The following is a 17997-nucleotide window of genomic DNA, read 5'->3' on the forward strand; positions in this document are numbered from 1 at the left end:
ACAGTTCAGCTGAATGCAGCTCAGCTCAGGAAGTTCAGTTGGTGGAGTTCAGAGGCTTTTTTTTTTTCCCAAGCAGGAGCTATTTAGTTAGAAGTCAAAAGAAGCCAATTTGAATCAGTCATCTTGGAGAGGAGTTTTGCCTCAGAACAGCTGAGTTGAACCAGCCAGCCAGAGTTCAGAAAGAAATAAAAAGGGTGAGTTTTTTCAGTAGTAAGTCTTGGAGGCTAAAAACATTCTAGACCTAGGTTAGCAGACAGAGACTAGAAGCTGAAACCTCCAAGGTCTAGGCTTGAAGAAGATTAGATTTTATGGAGGCTAGCAGCTCAAAGGCTAGGCCTATGGATAGTTAGATTGAAATACTCCAGGCTCAGTCCAAGACATATATTCATGAAAGAAAAGCTTGGGGTATGGCTCTCATGTCATCCCCTCATCTAAGAAAATAAAACAGCATTTTAAAAAGTTAAAACAACATTTAAGAAAGCAGAAAAATACAAATAATGTTATCACCTCAATGAATGCTGCAAAAATCATTTTCAAAAATTTTAATATCTCTTTATGATAAATGTCTTGAACAAACAAATATAGAATAATCATACTTCAGTATAATAAAAGGTAGGTCTATTAAAGCTACATTATACAAATACAGAATGTAAAAGACTGGCAGCATTTTCACTAAAACCAACAAGAAAAGAAAGCTGCCTATTGTCACTATTCATAATAAATACAGTTTTAATAGTTTTTGTCAAAGTAAGTAAGAATAAGAAAGAAATTAAAGACATGAATATGAAAGGATTTATGCAGATTGTCCTTGTTTGCTTATAAAATTATTTGATAAGCAAATAATCTACAGATTCAAGGTTTATAATAAATCTGGTAGAGTAGCATAATAAAAAAAAATCAACATTCAAAACCCTTTAGCTTTTATTTGTTCTAGCTAAAAATTCAAGCACTGTGCTGAGCAGGAGTGGTAAGCTAAGACATACTTGTCTATTTTCTGCTCTTACTGAAACGGCTTTGAATTTTTTCTCTATTTAACATGTTGGAGGCCCTATGCTTGTTGCATGTTGTCCTCATAATGTTGAGGTTTATCACCTGTATTCCAAGAAAATATAAATAGGACAAATAGAAAAGGAAGTAGCCAAGTTATTATTTACACATGATATAATTCTATATATGAAATACCCAAAAGCCTCCACAAGAAAGCTTCCACAGATGGTAAGATAAATACACTGATCACACAAAAAGTTATAACCTTCCTATATATCAGTAACAAACCAACTTAAAAAAAGCCAGGGAATCGATGCATTCACAATAGATTCAAAAACATTAAGAACAAATTTAACCAAGGAAATGAAGGACTTGCACAATATAAACATAAGAAAGATAATGAAGGAGGAAACTGAATGGAAACCATAAATGAAACCACTCTCCATCCTTGCTCATTGCATAAGCAACACATATATTAAATGCATAAATTCAAAAGAGATAATGGAAGAATATATAAAAGGATTTGGAATAAAAAAAGGAAATAGAGAAATGGTGTAATTATAATCTCATAAATAAAAGGAAAAAAGGGAAAAAAAGGCAATGAAAAAGAAGAGCATCTTTAACAAATTGAGCCAGGAAAATTGAAAGATTGAAACAGAAGATTGAAATTTGACCCATATCTCTCTGCTTATGCCAAAAGCAACCAAAAGTATCAAGGACATTAATGTCAAACCAGAAATTATCACATGAAAACAAACATTTCATGGGATTAGTATAGACAATGATCTGAATATAACCAAAAGGCACAGGAAACAAAAGCAAAGGCTAAATAATAGGATTGCATCAAACTAAGAAGCTTATGAAATAAAAATAGAAACAATAAACACAGTGAATAGCCGATAATCAGGAAAACTCTTTGCCGGTACATCATCTAACAGAGGGTTATATGCAGAATATGTAAGAATACAAAAAACTAAAGGGAGGGAGGGAGTTTACACAATAAAATAATCTAGCTAAACATCTTTTTTTTTCTTAAAATTTTATTACCTTATTTAATTGTGTGTACGTGCATCTGTCTGTATTTGTGTTAATATATACATTTATATGTCTAATGCATATACATATATTTAATTTTCTCATGCTCCATGGTATACTTGTGCATGCAGACAACAACATGTGAAAGACAGTTTTCGCCTTCTACCACATGAGTCTGAGAGATCAAACTCAAGTTGTCAAGCATGGCTGCAAGCACATTTGCATGTTATACCATTATCCAGCTATAACTAATCACATCTTAGAAAAGACATACAAATCACACACGCATACACATGCACACACCACACACTACTCAATAGCTTTATCCATCAGGGAAATGTAAATAAAATTAAAATGGGAGCAAATCTTACAGTAGTTAAAATAGCTATTAGAAAAATGTTGGCAAGGAACTTCTATGCAATGCTGTAAATGTTGTTTTTATTTATTTCAGATATGGGAAATGTTATAAGAGCTACATCCAAGCTTTGCTAATACATGTTTTGGGCTGAGCTCAGAGCATTTCTATCTAACTATCTGGAGGCATAGGCCTAAAAGCTTCTAGCCTCCATAAAATCTAATCTTCTATAAGCCTAGACCTTGAAGGCTTCAGATTCCAGCCTCTGTCTGCTAAACTAGGTCTAGAATGTTTTCAGCCTCCAAGACTTACTGCTGAATAATTCGTTCTTTTTTATTTCTTTCTGAATTCTGGCTGGCTGGTTCAACTCAGCTGTTTTGGCTCAAAACTCCTCTCGAAGGTGACTGTTTCAAATTGGCTTCTCTCAACTTATTGCTGAATTGGTTTGCTTGGAAAAACTGAACTTCATAAACTGAACTGAATCAAGCTACCTACACAGAATTCAGCTGTACTCTACTGAACTGCACTGCGCTAACCGCATGAACCCTTACTATGTTCTAGGATATTTGATCCCATTTTGTACCCCAAGATTGTGTTTTGGAAAAATTTGTTTCTAGTTGTGGTGTGGCTCAGCCCTAGAACATACCATTAAACCAACAGCTTTCTGTAAACAGACTTAAATAAAGTTAATCCTAGGTCAAGAGATGGAGCAAGCAATGAGCTGACAAAGAGTAAACAGAAAGAAGGAACACTGAGTATAGGATATTTAAGACAGTGTGGAGAAGGAGAAGGGCTTTTTCCTTCAGAGATGTGAGCTGAGTAAGAAGGACCTTTTCCTTCAGGGATATTGGCTGAGAAGGAAGGTCGGCTGAGTTCATGCTCTGCCTCTCTGAGCTAGTAAGCTTTCACCCCTGCATCTGGCTCCTGAGACTTTATTGGTAAAATTGAAATTTTCTTTTTTAAAAACACTATCATGTTTCTATACTGTGCTCTCCTCTACTGTGCAGACCCTCTCTCTGCACTACTCTTTTTTTAAATTTTTATTATTAGTTACATTTTATTAACTCTGTATCCCAGTTGTATCTCTCCCTCATTCCCTCCCAAACCCTCCCTCTCTCATCTCCTCCCTGCCCCTTTCCAAGTCCAATAATTGGGGAGGACCTCCTCCCCTTTCATCTGGCCCTCTTTTATCAGGTATCTTCAGGGCTGGCTACAAAGTCCTCCTTTGTGACCTTGGGGGGTGGGGAGGTCAAAGAACCTGCCATGGAGTTCCTGTCAGAAATAGTCCCTGTCCCCCTTACTATGGGAAACCAATTGGTTACTGAGCTACCACGGGCTCTATCCAAGCAGAGGTTCTAGGTTATATCCATTCATGGTCTTTGGTTGAGTGTCAGTCTCAGAAAAGACCCCTGTGCCCAGATATATTTGGTTGTGGAGCTCCTATCCTTTCCACATCATACTAACTGCCCCTTCTTTCATATGATTCCCTGCACTCTGCCCAAGGTTTGGTTATGAGTCTCAGAATCTGCTTTGATACACTGCTAGGTAGATTCTTTCAGAGGCCCTCTGCAGTAGGCTTCTGTCCTGTTACTTGTTTTCTCCTACATTCAATGCACACCCCATTTGTCTTTCTAAGTGAGGATTGATCATCTTACCCTGGGTCCTCTTTCTTGTTTATCTTCTTTAGGTGTATAGATTTCATTATGTTTATCATATCTTATGGGTGTATATAAGTGAGTAGATACCATGTGTGTCTTTCTCCTTCAGGGATACCTCACTCAGAATGACCTTTTCTAGATCTCTGCACTATTCTTCAGTAGCCTCTTTTGTGAAATTTAGGGGTATCAAATCTCTGACTCATGTCAAATCTTTCTCTGATTCATTACTTTGTCTTTTCTTTTATTATATGTCATTGTTTGGGATTAAAGGTGTGTACTAAAGGCATGTCTGCTTTCCAGCTGGATCACATAGACCAAGGATGTGATCCTTTTCCAGAGCAGCCACAATGCTGGATTAAAATTCTTCTACACAATGTAGGTGGGAATGTAATTTCATCCACCCAGTATTGAAATGACTATGGAAATTTCTAAAAAAGCAAAAACTATAGCTATCATCAAATCAAGCTATTCTACCTCTGATATATATCCAAATGAATAAAATCAAAATCCAAAATTATTGTGGCACTTTTCACAATAGTCAAGTTAGAAAATCATCCAGGAGCCCATCAACTTACAGAAGGAAAAAGAAACTATTGCATATATATCCAGTGGAATATTGTTCAACTATGAAGAGAAACTCTGTTCCCTGTAGAACGATGATGAAAGTGAATAACACCATGTGAATGGAAATAACAAGCACAGAAAGACAAGTATCAAATGTTTTCCATTATGTGTGCAAACTTTAAAAAATCAACGTGAAAATTTTAAGGTTATTACCAAGGACTGATAAGGGTACTGGAGTTGGAGGAGTTGAGAATCAGTGGCCGTGGATAATAACGTACAAGTGCTGCTGACTGAAAACTACTGATCCAGTTACCGCAGATATTTTCAAATATCTGTATTGAACATTTTCTAAATACATTTTGACTGCTATTTCTAAATTAAGTTTTTCCAAAGCTTCATAATTCTATTTAATGCATAATTATAGCTAGTTTGTTTTCTATCTTTCAGTAATAAAAAAGTAGAAGATACATAAAAGCAAAGTTGTAATTACCATTAATCGTACTAACGATAGGAGTTGTATGTCTATTTTGGATGTTTTAAAAAAAGCTCAATAAAAACAATGATTAATATAATTTTAAAATACATAAAATTCAGTGATGCTTTTCCCTTAGATAATTGTTACTGTAGAATGTCAAAAACAACAAAGTAAAAAAACTAAACCTAAAAGTAGCATGAGAAACACATTAGCTCACATGTTAAAAAAAAAAAAAAAGAAAAAAAGAGTAGAATTACCCTAGACTTATAGCAACCATAAAAGCCAGAAGATGTTGGGATGAAAGATTTTAAGCTCTAAAATAAGTAACTGTAAACCAAGAAACTAAAAACAACTAAAGAAAATTCAGAACTCATATACTATACATCCATTAGTATATACATATATGTATGTATGTAAATATATATATATGTATATATATTTCTCCAAAATATTCCACCCAACAAATGAAGAATACAGGGAACTCTCTCCAAATTAATTATTAATCATTTTTATAGGACACAGATCAGCTCTCAAAAATATTTATTTATCCTTATATCTTATCAGATCACAATGGAACAATATCTACAGAGAAACTACTAAAGCTACAAAATATCTTCCTAGACACAAATGATAAGGAGGACATGATCTAGTAGAAGATCAGGGAAACAGCAAAGTCAGTCTCAAAAGAGAAGTTCAAATTAGTAAATGTGCACAATTAAAAAAAGAATCTGAGTGCTAGCATATTGTGTGGCAGGACAGATTTTTAAGTCAAAGGTTTTGCGGTTGGGTTGATGTCCTTGTTTCTTTTGCAATAGCCTGTAAAGTACATTCCCACACCAAAGATACTAGAAAGTAGAGTTGAGGGCTCCATGAAGGCAGCAACTAGACGTCTCCATGTTCAATGCATTCTGTAGGTGCCATCCTCTGCAAATGGTCCCCACTGTTAGTTTATGAAATGCAATCTTTTCTCTAAACAACAGTCAAGGTTGTTTGGAGATTTCCATAAGACCCCCTTGGACAACAACTTTATTGAATGCAATTCAGTCTTGCCACTGGAAGCCTGGAGACGAGGTACAGACTCAGGGTTCAAGAAATCCCACAGAAGATGGGTTGGAAAGATTATAAAGGCCATAGGAGATGAAGTCACCAGAAGATGAAGGCCTTCTGAATCAACTGAGCAAGGCAGCTACAAGATCAGAGACTGAAGCAGCAGCACACGGCATACATGGGGCTCCTCCGCATGTATATTGTAGCTATTAGCTTAGTATTCTTTATGGGACTCCTGACTGTGAGAATAAGTGGGTCTCTGACTCTTGTGCCTGCTCTTGGGACTCTTCCTCCTATTGGGCTGCAGGTCCAACTTCAGTAAAACAGGTTTTGCTTCATCTTATTATATTTTACCTTGTCATGTTTGGTTGTTATTTCTTAGGAAGCCTCTTCTTTTCTAATGAAAGATAGAAAGAAAGTGAGTGTGAAAGGGAGAGGAGATGTGTGGGAGAAATTAGGAGGAGTAGAAGGAGGGCAACCTATAACCAGTATATATTTATGAGAAAAGAATCTATTTTCTTTTTTTAAGTGTTTATTTATATGAGTGCTCTATTTGCATATACACCTGCATTCCAGCAAAGGACATTGGATTCCACTATAGATGGCTCTGAGCCACCATGTGGTTGCTTGGAATTGAACTCAGGACCTCTGGAAGAGCAACCAGTGCTCTTAACCACTGGACCATCTTTCCAGTCCAAATATAATTTTAATAAAAAGAAAAAAAAATCTGAGCTATACCAAATAAATAACATAATGATGCATCCTAAGGATCTTGAAAACAGCCCAATCCTAAACATAGAAGACAGCAAGAAATAATAAGGAATTATTTTACTCTATATTAAACATTTTTTATTTTATGGAATAATATTATTTTATTAATTAACAAAATAGAGAATAAAAACCATCAAAAAAATCAACCAACCAAATGAAATTCACAAACAGACAATCTGAGAAAAATAAAGAGAATAAAGACAAAAATTAGAGATTAAAAGGGTATCACTACAACCCACTAGAAGGAAATAAATGTTCACAAAACTATAAACAGGAGAACTTTTGTTCATTGCTTATGATGCAAAATGATTTCGCTTTGCAAGGTAAAGTGTCACTTTCTTACAGTACTACATATATTCTTACAAATAATATAGAAATTGTACTGGATTAAATAGAATTTTAAAAACCTATGGGTGCACAAAAACTTTCATATAATATTTATGACATCATTATTCATAATTACCAAAACTTGGAGGCGGCAAAATGTTCTTCAGTAGATGAACTGATAACTGTTGTTGCACGTAGAAAATGGGCTGATATTCCATGTCTGAAAAACAGCTTTTAATCTATGAAAATATCATTATGAAGAAGCCACCAGAAACACCAAGACAATATCATAGGCTGGCCCTATCAAAGCTAGGCACAGTGGGAAACGAGCAAATAGATAGTGGGGTGACGAGGAGAGGAAGAAGCAAGCAAGTAGGAAGATGGGAGATGAAAGAGAGAGAAAAAAAAAAGCAAATCAGTCTGTGGGCTATGAAGTGAAGCAGAAATGGAAAAGCAAAAGTGGTTATTGTTCTTGCTTCTTGGGAAATGGTGAATTATACTGTCCATTAATAGAGCCAGAGACAGACGCAAGTGCCAGTGGATCTATTCCTTCTTTCTTTGAGAAAAACGACCTCTGTGTGAGTGACTGTGACCCCCAATGCTGCACCCTATCCCAGGAAGGAGAGCAGGGCCTGCAGGGTGGAGACCCACGACTGACACGTGTTCTGCTGTGCTTACTTCTCATTGGTCTGTTTGCTGACCTCACTAGTTGGTTGTGGTGGCAGCTCAACCATGAAAACGGATAACTTCATGTTGAAGAGTCTTCGTGTGCTGTCTTCAACTTTGGCCAGGCATTTACTTCCTTTGTAATCTTTATATTGGACAAACATTTAACCACTCTACCTTTCAAAAGATGTCATTGCTACTACGGCATGTGTGGGCACACCACTACGATGAGCAGCTACGTGACGGAGAGATGAGAGAGAAAGAGAAGTGGAACAGATTGTACACTATGAAGAAAGGTGGAACTGGAGACCAGTGGATGGTGATGAAGAATCTGGTGTGAGTAGCCTGCTCTGCCAGCCGAGATCATACTGAAGTCCTAGCCCAGGCTGCCACCAGGAGCCATGTCTGGGTCTCTAGCCCTGCAACAGTTAAGGTCTGGGTCAATGTCCATGGCCCGTGTTACCACCAAAGACCATGTGTACAGCCCTGATATTGGCTGCCATCTGGGGCTACACAAGGGCTGAGCAGAGCTGGCTCCACCCCACACCTGGTCAGCATGAGGGAGCTGGCCCCTTGCTGGGGTGACCTTCCCCACACTGTATGAAGGGAAGGTGTCTCCCTGCATTTCCAGTTGTTAATTGTTGTGCCAGCAGAGGTCAGTGCTGGCAGAATATTTGGTATTGTCCTCTCTATGGTCCATCGTCAGCTTTCTCAATGGAAATGCGTTTCCTTCCTCACCTGCCCAGGAGATGGTTCTCTGAGATTATCATGTTAAAAAGCAAGCTGCCTTGGTGAAGACCGCACAGCCCTCAATGCCAAAGGGCAACCCAAAGAGATGGATTGGGCATCGACCTGTTGCTGAGTGGTTCAGCCTGGAATGTGGCTTTTGGCAGAATAAAGAGCCGGCAGCTTGGCTAGCACAGAGTAAGAATGGCAGGAAAAGGAATGGCAAAAGGAAGAGAGGCAGTGAGAAGTACGTAGAGAGACACAGTGGCAGGGAAGTCGGGTTAAGTTAGAGACTAGCTAAGAGTCTGCCCTAGCAGAAGGACAACAGCCTTAAACTATATCCATGCCTCATATCTTAATTAAACCTCAAGCAGGATTTCCCAAAGCCCCGAAACAGCCTCTAAAGCATGAGAGCTGGCCCTACTCCTCACCTATGACAGCACTCAGGAGAGCAATCTGATCTGTTGGGCTCTTGGACCGTGCCTCCAAAGAAATTGGCATGGGGACTGAGGTGCAGCATGTTCAAATCCCAGAAATCTCACATTTGAGACTTAAAATCTCCTCCTGAGAATGGAAGCCGTGGAACAAAGCTCTCTCCTTGTTTCCTGAGCCCGCCTCAGGAGCATGTGACACGGCCCCAAAGTTACAGGTGATCCAAGGTTACAGACAGGCAGTCACATGAGTTGGTCTCCTGTTATCTTTGCCCATGCAAACACAGCACAGCCAGCATCCTAGTCCCAGCCAATGACATGCAGTCATCTCCCAAGCTCCTCCCACTGCCTAACATTTATAAGTCCCTGTTTCATTGGAAATAAATGAGAGAGCACCATCTATCTTATCAAAGATTATTTGAGATTCATTGTTTATCCTGAGAAAATTCTCTCCTCCCTGAAGCATTTGCTAGATCCCCTGACCAAGCAGCCACAGTAGAACCGTCTGGCTGCCTGCTAGTCATCATAGAGTCTAGGCGGATTGCTGCCGCCATCTTTCTTCTGCCCCTCTACCCACTGCAGTGCCCATCTGTAGAAGCGAGCAGCCGGCTGTTACCGAAGCAGCCACAGACTCACTGGAATCAGGCAGGGCGCTGTTGCTCCCTGGCTCGGGTTTTGGAGCCCTGAGCTCCCTGCTGCCACCTGGCCTGGTTCTGGGCAGTCAGCTAGAAGAGAAGTAACACTTATGGCAGAGAAATCTTTTCTCCCGCTCCTCCAGCTGAACTGGAGATCTTCTGGCACCTATCTTGGTTTCGTGTTCCACCTTTCTCAGCTGGAGACCTGTGTTTCTGGGAGAGGTGGAACCTTTGACGGTGTCCTTCACCCTTTTCTGCCCTGAAAACGCCAGCGAAACGCATACTTCCGGTGCTGTTGCTCATCAGGGGAAGCCATGGGAGAAACACAACCACACTGAGCCGTGTCTGGGCAGCATAGTAGAGCTGGCCCTGGTGGCGGGGTGCAGGAGAAATGGTGGGCAGACCAACTTCAGCCGTCACCCAAGCCCAGATTCAGGACTTTGAGTTGGCCCACCCCAACATCTGTCTCATCTATGAACTACTAGCATGCATGAAGGGACCAATCCTGCAGAACCAAAGCTGCAAGATCTCTATGATTCAAAGCAACAGTATATCCAAGAGGAGTCCCAGTGAGAATACAGTATTGAATGTGGGGCAGAAGGCAGAGGCCTTGGACCAGACCAATGACTCTTTGAAATAAACATTCGCAAGTAAAGATGGGTGGGCAAAAGGGTATACTGTGTGACATACCAGAGCTTCCAAGGTGAGGTGTGTGTGTGTGTGTGTGTGTGGTTTGGTTGGTTGTTTACTTTTTTTTTAAGGGTAGTATTGCAAGAGCAGAGAGCATATTTGGAGGGGGAAGATAAATGGAGTTGGGAGTGCATGTTGTGAAATTCACAAAGGATTCATTTTTAAAACCAAACAGGAATCCACCATGAAAAAATCACATAGTGTATGATTTCAAATATTTTCTACTCTAGAAAGAACAAAACTATATAAGTATAAAAGTAGTAATAGTTGTTAAAAAATAGGGAAACAAACAGGAAGAATAGACAATACAAATAAATTATAAGTCTATAAAAGTATTGGATACACTACTATAAGTGTGAATATATTATAATACATTTATACAAATAATATATGATACCAGAAATGAACCATAGTTAAACTATGGACTCTAAGAGATAATGTGTTTCATCAGTTTTAATAATTGTCCCAACCTTATATGAAATGTTAATAATTTCACTAGTTTTCAATTTTTAATAATATTATAGAAGCTGGGTGCGATGATGCACACCTGTAATCCAAGCATTCAGGAGGCAGAGGCAGGTGGATTACTGTGTGTTCAAAGACAGCCTGATCTACAAAATGAGTCCAGGACAGCCAAGCTACACAGAGAAACCCTGTCTCAAAAACCAAAATAATAATAATAATAAAATAATAATAATAAAAATCAGTAGCTGGTAAAAAACAGAAAACCTTCCTCACTAGGTTTTTATTCTGTTGTTTAAACATGATTAATTTCATGTACTTTGTTAGCATATTCCCTGTCAGAGTTTCTAGTGTTATATTACATTGGATTAAAACTTCATGTCATTTTTTCTCCATTTATTGCTTGGTTTGTATCAATAAGCCACAATATAATTTAATTACTTTTATGAAAATGAACTGAACAACATTATTACATTGTACAAATTCTAATGCTGAAAGCACATTAGACTGAAGAGCAAAACTTACCAAGTGAGTCACTTTGCTGGCAGCATACAAATAGGTAGAAGTCCTTAGAAGTCCTTATTCCCCTACCTCCCCCCTCCCCCGTTAGAGGAAACTGATTAACTGATTATCTTTTCCTGGTTTGCTTGTTTTCTCTCCGCTCTGTGGGGCCATTACATTGATTCTGTGTAATTCTCTAATTTGTTATTTTCCAGCAGCAATAGTAACAGCAATTACTTTCTTGGATGACAAACATTATAATAATTTACATGTAATCAAATAAAGAAATAGCATTGACACTCAGAGACCACAAACCTTTTAATATAATGATAAATACTTTGAAGAGACAAGAAGTCATCACCTATTTGACTTCTGGAGTATGTTACACTGCAGACAGGGAAAGGCACAGCAGAGATTTGGACAGTTTGTTCATGATGTGCAGTGTTTTTTCTTTCTTTTGTATGTAACCTATATTTTTCATATTATTAAATAATGTAAAGATATGACAGTATATAAGACACCTAAATCATTTGGTTTGAGAACTAGAAATAGGGTGTCTTGTAATGCTGACATCTGGTTACTAACAGCAGGTAAAATGCAAAGATTAAGACCAAGCCTGACCAATGTAAGGAAAACAAAAGAGTAAAAGACCGCAGAATATTCATCCCTAAATGCAAATTATATACTGCACCTTCTGCCACCAAGTCATTGTAGAAGAAGGGACAGAAGGTGTAAAATCCAGAGGCCGTGGATGACTATGAGGAAACTGTTTCTGGAGAGAGCAGATCAGTTAGTTACACATATAAAGCAAAGCAATCATGACAGCATACTCAAGTCCTACACAAGCCTACCCCAGACAAAATCCGAGCATACAGAGTGGAGTGAGGCACATAATCTCATCCCTACTTGTGTAGCTATTGGCACTTATTAGCTGCTGGACGAGAGAGTGCCATTTTTCTTGAATTGGCACATCCTCATAAGTCAATCACACCCAGTGGAATACCATAGATCCACGAATATTTGACAGCACAAACTGGTTTTGATAGAAAAAGATAACAACGTAGGAAATGGAGGTGGCAAATCTGGGAATACTTGGTGGAGGGGATGAACAAAATCAAAGCATTGGAGGAAATCATCAAATTTCTTTTTTGAAAAAAGAATTGGAAGAGTTTGCCAAACACTAGCAACCAGTGTTTGAAAAGATAGAAGTGTTGATCTATTATTTGACCATTACAGATTTTAAGTGCACATGAAATTGTCAGCTTTTACCTAGTAAATATTCAGATATATGTCAAGTAAAGATACACTTAAAATTCTGTTGTTTGTATAAATTGTAAAATAAAACTAAAGTGAAGAAAGGAATTAACAGCAAATCCCAGGAAGAAAAAGAAAGAATACTAAAAGAGGATTCAAGGAGACCAACAAATTTAGAATGTTTTTTCTTAAAATGGAGAAAAGAAAGCATACACCTACATCGCAAACAGAAAATAAAATATGTTCAGAGGACAACAGGATTCATAGAAGGGAAATACTCAGGAGACACAAAGATCTAATCACAGATCATTGTCAGCTCTTGAAACAGAGTTCAGTTTGGTTTGGCTTAGTTTTTATGTTTATTTCTTTGTTTTTTTTCATTTCACCAGTACACATTGCCGAATAATGAACAGACAAGAGCGGTGCTCTATGTTTTCAAGTGGTTTTTGACACAGAACATGAGAGGTACTTCAGCTTTATCAAAGGTCCAAGGACAGCAAAGCTTTCTCTTTGGACACAGCAAAGAGACACTGAGAATTGTTCAGCAGAAAAAAAATGGTCAACTAATGTGACAGAAAAAATTCTGAGGACTAAAGAATGAAAACTTACAGAGTTTAAAAAGATACAGATGCTGAGGCTACGCAAAGATGTGGTTTTAACAGAGTGACTAGTTCAGAGATTGCTGTGGATCCCAGAATCCGCCACTTTAAGCAACTGAGCCAAGACCATAACCATTAGAATCACTAAGAATCACACTGATGACAGATATTAAAAAGCTAGTCTGAAGAATATATTGAATATAAATAATGAAAATATGCCTGTTCTGGCCAAACTTGTTATAGATGAGATAATATGTTTTCAAAGTTCATTTGAGTTTTTTATTAACTTACCATTGTCAATCTTCCTTTCAGCTTTTCAATACATTTGTGGCTTTGATCGACACCCTGCTGACCCACCTGTCTCTCCTACCTTCTTGCCATTATCCTCTGTCCTCTGTGGGCCCCACTCTTATTTTCATTTTTTGCATGTTTCAGTATCTCCACAAATCTAGTTAATAATTGTAAGATTAATAACTTTCATTCAGAATTAAAAAATGTCTCATAAATATAATTGCATGGTTAAATACTCTATAATTACATAATCATGGTAATTTAATTACAATTAAATTATCTTTAGAAAATTGAAACATATTTTACAGCTTTCAAAAATGTTTTCTATACATGTAGTGAGAAAGCAAAAACAGTTCAAAAATAAACAAGAAGTTAAGCAATGTTATATATTTATGATTACTATAAAATATTAGTAAATTGAGTTCTGCATTGAGCGTTCATTAGCAATGCCATTTTAATGCTGTCTATGAAATGATTAAAACTGTCAAGCGTGGGCTGTTTGATGGGCTCATCTTTTTTTTCCTTGCTCTTTTGAGTGAGGGAACTCTTAGCAAAGGAGCCCCTCTGGACTGTCCAGATTGCAGGCCAAGTATTTACATACCTTGCAGTCACTCTGAGGTACTCAAGAAGCCTCAGAGGACCACTACAACCACAGCTGAAAACACACTCCACTCGTGACCCTCTACAATCTGCCTGGAAAAGCCGTACTCTAAGGGGACAAATCAAGGGAAGCCTTAAATGACTAGCAGCTATTTTAACCCAAGCAAGAGGAGTAGTTACTCCTCCTTCAACTCCCCTGGTCCAGCAGAAGGCCTCTGGTTGGTGCAAACACAATTATTCGTTTATATAAAGAATTGTGCTGTGATTTGTGCAAACACTTGGTGTGCTCCCCTGGGACACAAGCAAGCTTGTTCGGCTCACTTTCAAGGAAGGTGGTAGATACCCTCTTGTGCTGCCTCCTTGTGTTACAATAGTCTGTCCCACGAAAGGGTTGTGCCAATGGTCTTTTGTTGTCGTTCTATCATTATTAGATCAGGGTTAATGCAAAAAGAAAACTGTGCTGCGGAAACTGCCCCCAAGCAGCAATGACAATAACACCGACAGTACTCAGCTTTGGCAGGAGGCTTACTAATGAGTTTCAGAGTACAACCAAGCAGCGTAAAAGCACAGAAAGTGTAAGCAGGGAGACTATGAACACTAGTCATTAAAAGAGTGGCAGTGAGCTACCAATCCCTCAGGCCCAAAGGTCCTGACACCGAAGACAGAGACAGAGCAGAAACATTTGTCCAAGAGCTCTTCTAATCACCTAAGTTTCTGAGCCATCACAGTAGCTACTGTTAAGAGTGCTGGATCCTGGCACACAAGGCTTTCATGCTATCACTACCCAGTGCTGACTGGTGCTAACTACTGATGAAAGTGAAGGATTATAGTAGCTAGAGAGGATTTGGCCATCAAAGCTAGAGCTGCCGAACTCAACACCTAATATCACAAGTCTCTGTCCTCTCAAGCCTAGAGTCATAGTTTCTAGTTTTCTGGATGTGGAGCTACTGAGTCCTTGAGCCCATCTACCCAACCCACAAGCTTTTGGCCCACAGGGCTCCATTATAACATTAGACCAACGATTCCTTGACAGTTACTATCTAAGCAAAGCAAAAGGGGTCCAGCCAGCTGCTTGTTTACAAAGCGTCTTTGCACAGATCACTTTTTTTTGAGCATTTATTTTTTTAAATTTTTTTTTGTTAATTACAGTTTATTCATATTCACTTTGTATTCCACCTGTAGGTCCCTTCCTCATCCCCTCTCAATCCAACTCTCCCTCCCTTTACTCCACCCATGCTCTTCCCCAGATCAGTTTTTAATACTTACATAATCATTTTGAAGTAAAAAATTATCTTACATTATCATTTTGAAGTAAATTCTACTCTTAGCTCATATGCCAATAAAAAATAGAAGTGTATCTTTCTGCTATAAGAATTCCTAGATTTTCAGTTCTTAAAAAAATTATTTAAGAAGTATATAAGTAAGAATATTTGATTTAAAATAAAAGTTCTAACCACCATGTGGCAGATACTAAAAAAAAAAAATAAAATAAAAGTTCTAAATAATGAAATAAATAAATAATATGATGACAAAAATATGTATGCTTCCAAAGGCAGGGACCTTGTCTATATGCTATTCTTTCATCACAAATATTCAAAATGTAAAACAAAAAAAAATGTATTTATCTTCACCGTAACATAATCAATACTGTCAGAAACACTAGGACCAAAGCAACTCAGAAAGACTTTGTTTGGCTTACCCTTTGACATCACCATTCATCACCAAAAGAAGCTGGATACAAACTCAAACAGTGCATAGACCTGGAGGCGGGACTTGATGCAGAGGCCATGGAAAAGTGCTGCTTACTGGTGTTCTCCTCATGGCTGGCTCAGCTTGCTTTCTTATAGAACCCAGGACCACCATCTCAGGGATACACCACTCCCCTTTTAATTACTAATTAAGAAAATACCCTACAGCTAGACCTTAGGGAGGCATTTTCTCCATTGAGATTCCCTCCTTTTGAATGATGCAAGTTGACATAATAGCCAGAAGCTGGAAACAGCCCAGATGCCCCTCAACTGAAGAATGGATGCAGAAACTGTGGTACATCTATACAATGGAGTATTACTTAGCAATGAAAACTAAGGAAATCATGAAATTTGCAAGTAAATGGTGGGACCTGGAAAGGATCATCCTGAGTTGTCCCAGAAGCAAAAAGACACACACGGTATATACTCACTCATATAAACATACAACATAGAATAAACCCACTAAAATCTGTACATCTAAACAAACTAAGCAAAAGAGAGGACCCTAACTAAAAATGCTCAATCCCCATTCTGAAAGGCAAAGAGGATGGACATCAGAAGAAAAAGAAAATAGGAAACAACCTCGGAACCTGCCACAGGGGGCCTCTGAAAGCCTCTGCAGTATAGACTGTCAAAGCAGATGCTGAGCCTGATGGCCAACTGTCGGGTAGAGTGAATGGAATTTTATGTAAGAAGTGGGAAATAGTAAGAGCTGGAGAGGACAGGAACTCCACAAGGAGAGCAACAAAACAAGAAAATTTGAACACAGGGAACTTCCCAGAGACTCATACTCCAACCAATGTCTATCCATGGAGATAACCTAGAACCCTGACAATGCAGCCACTTCTGATGAGAACTGATAGACTAAGATCAGAAAGAAGGAGAGGAGGACCTCCCCTATCAGTGGACTTGGGGAGGGGCATGCAGGCAGGAAGGGGGGAAGGGGGGGGCCGGGAGGGGAGGAGGGAGGGGCTTATGGGGGATACAGAATGAATAAAGTGTAATTAATAAAAGTTAAAAAAATTGGAAAAAAATAGCAAGCACAATATTTTTAACTTTCCTTAAATGTACAGTGATTTTTTTAACTGGTTCGTTTAACTTTAATGTTTAAACACCATAGGCTTAGAATTTTCACCAAATCCATTTTATTTAGGGTTCTTAAACACCTTTACCTCCCTTTCAACTCCCTGACCTTAGGTATGAGAGTATCTACTTCCTGCCTATTAAGGTCGATGGGTCATCTGGGGATTACCAAACATAGTCCCCAGGATGCCAGCAGTCCAGGCTGAAGGCCAATACCAAGTAGCAACCCAAAGTCAGCGAAAGCCACAAGACTCAGTTGGATTGCCCTGAGAAGTTCTCTCAAACTTTGCTCTATGCGAAGTCAAATGTCAAAGCACAAAGAATCAGTGCAGCCATGTCGATCCAAAAAGTGATGCCTCACCTGTGCACATATCCTCTCTCCTCAGAGTCCAACCACAGATGTTCTCAGCTGCCAAAGTCATGCCCCTAGCATGTGAGACCTCACAGCAAAATATGTGCCCTCACAAGCCTACCTGAGCAAAATATCACTTGCCCAGCTTGCAACAAAACATCACATGAGAAAACTCAGTCTTCAAAGAAACCAGAAACTGTCACTTCAGTACACTGATGTCCTGTTTATTGATAGATGTATTTTCAAGATAGGTTATCCTATGAGTATTAACTATATATGTTATATGCTTTTGTATTCATAATGTTTTTGATTGCTAGATATTTTTGAAATCTTGGATTTGATTGCCACCTAAATCAATACTATTTCTAACTGCATTCCAAATATATATCCTTATACTCACATGTAAATGTAGCTCTCACCTCTTTTCAAAGAAGCTTTGGTCTACAGAAAATGAAGACTCCTACTGGTCAAAGACTCTTCAACTGGTCAAAAATGTAGAAAGTTGACTGAAAGTGGCTAGCTCTGGTTGGTACATCTACAACACAACTCCTGCACCTAAGGCTCAGCGGATGATGGGGCAGAGAGACGGCAAGAGTCAGAGAACTCGGATGTTGCCAGGAGAGTTCTGTGTATGACAATCTGTATCTGACAAAGAAGGTGTGCCCATGAAATCTCAACAATTTGGTCACATAAGCAAGAGCTACATAATGATTTAATGCGGGTTTTTTTTTTTCTATCTG

The sequence above is a fragment of the Psammomys obesus genome, unplaced genomic scaffold, assembly GCF_907164565.1.
Source record: "Psammomys obesus unplaced genomic scaffold, mPsaObe1.curated_primary_1811, whole genome shotgun sequence".
NCBI classification, from domain to species: domain Eukaryota; kingdom Metazoa; phylum Chordata; class Mammalia; order Rodentia; family Muridae; genus Psammomys; species Psammomys obesus.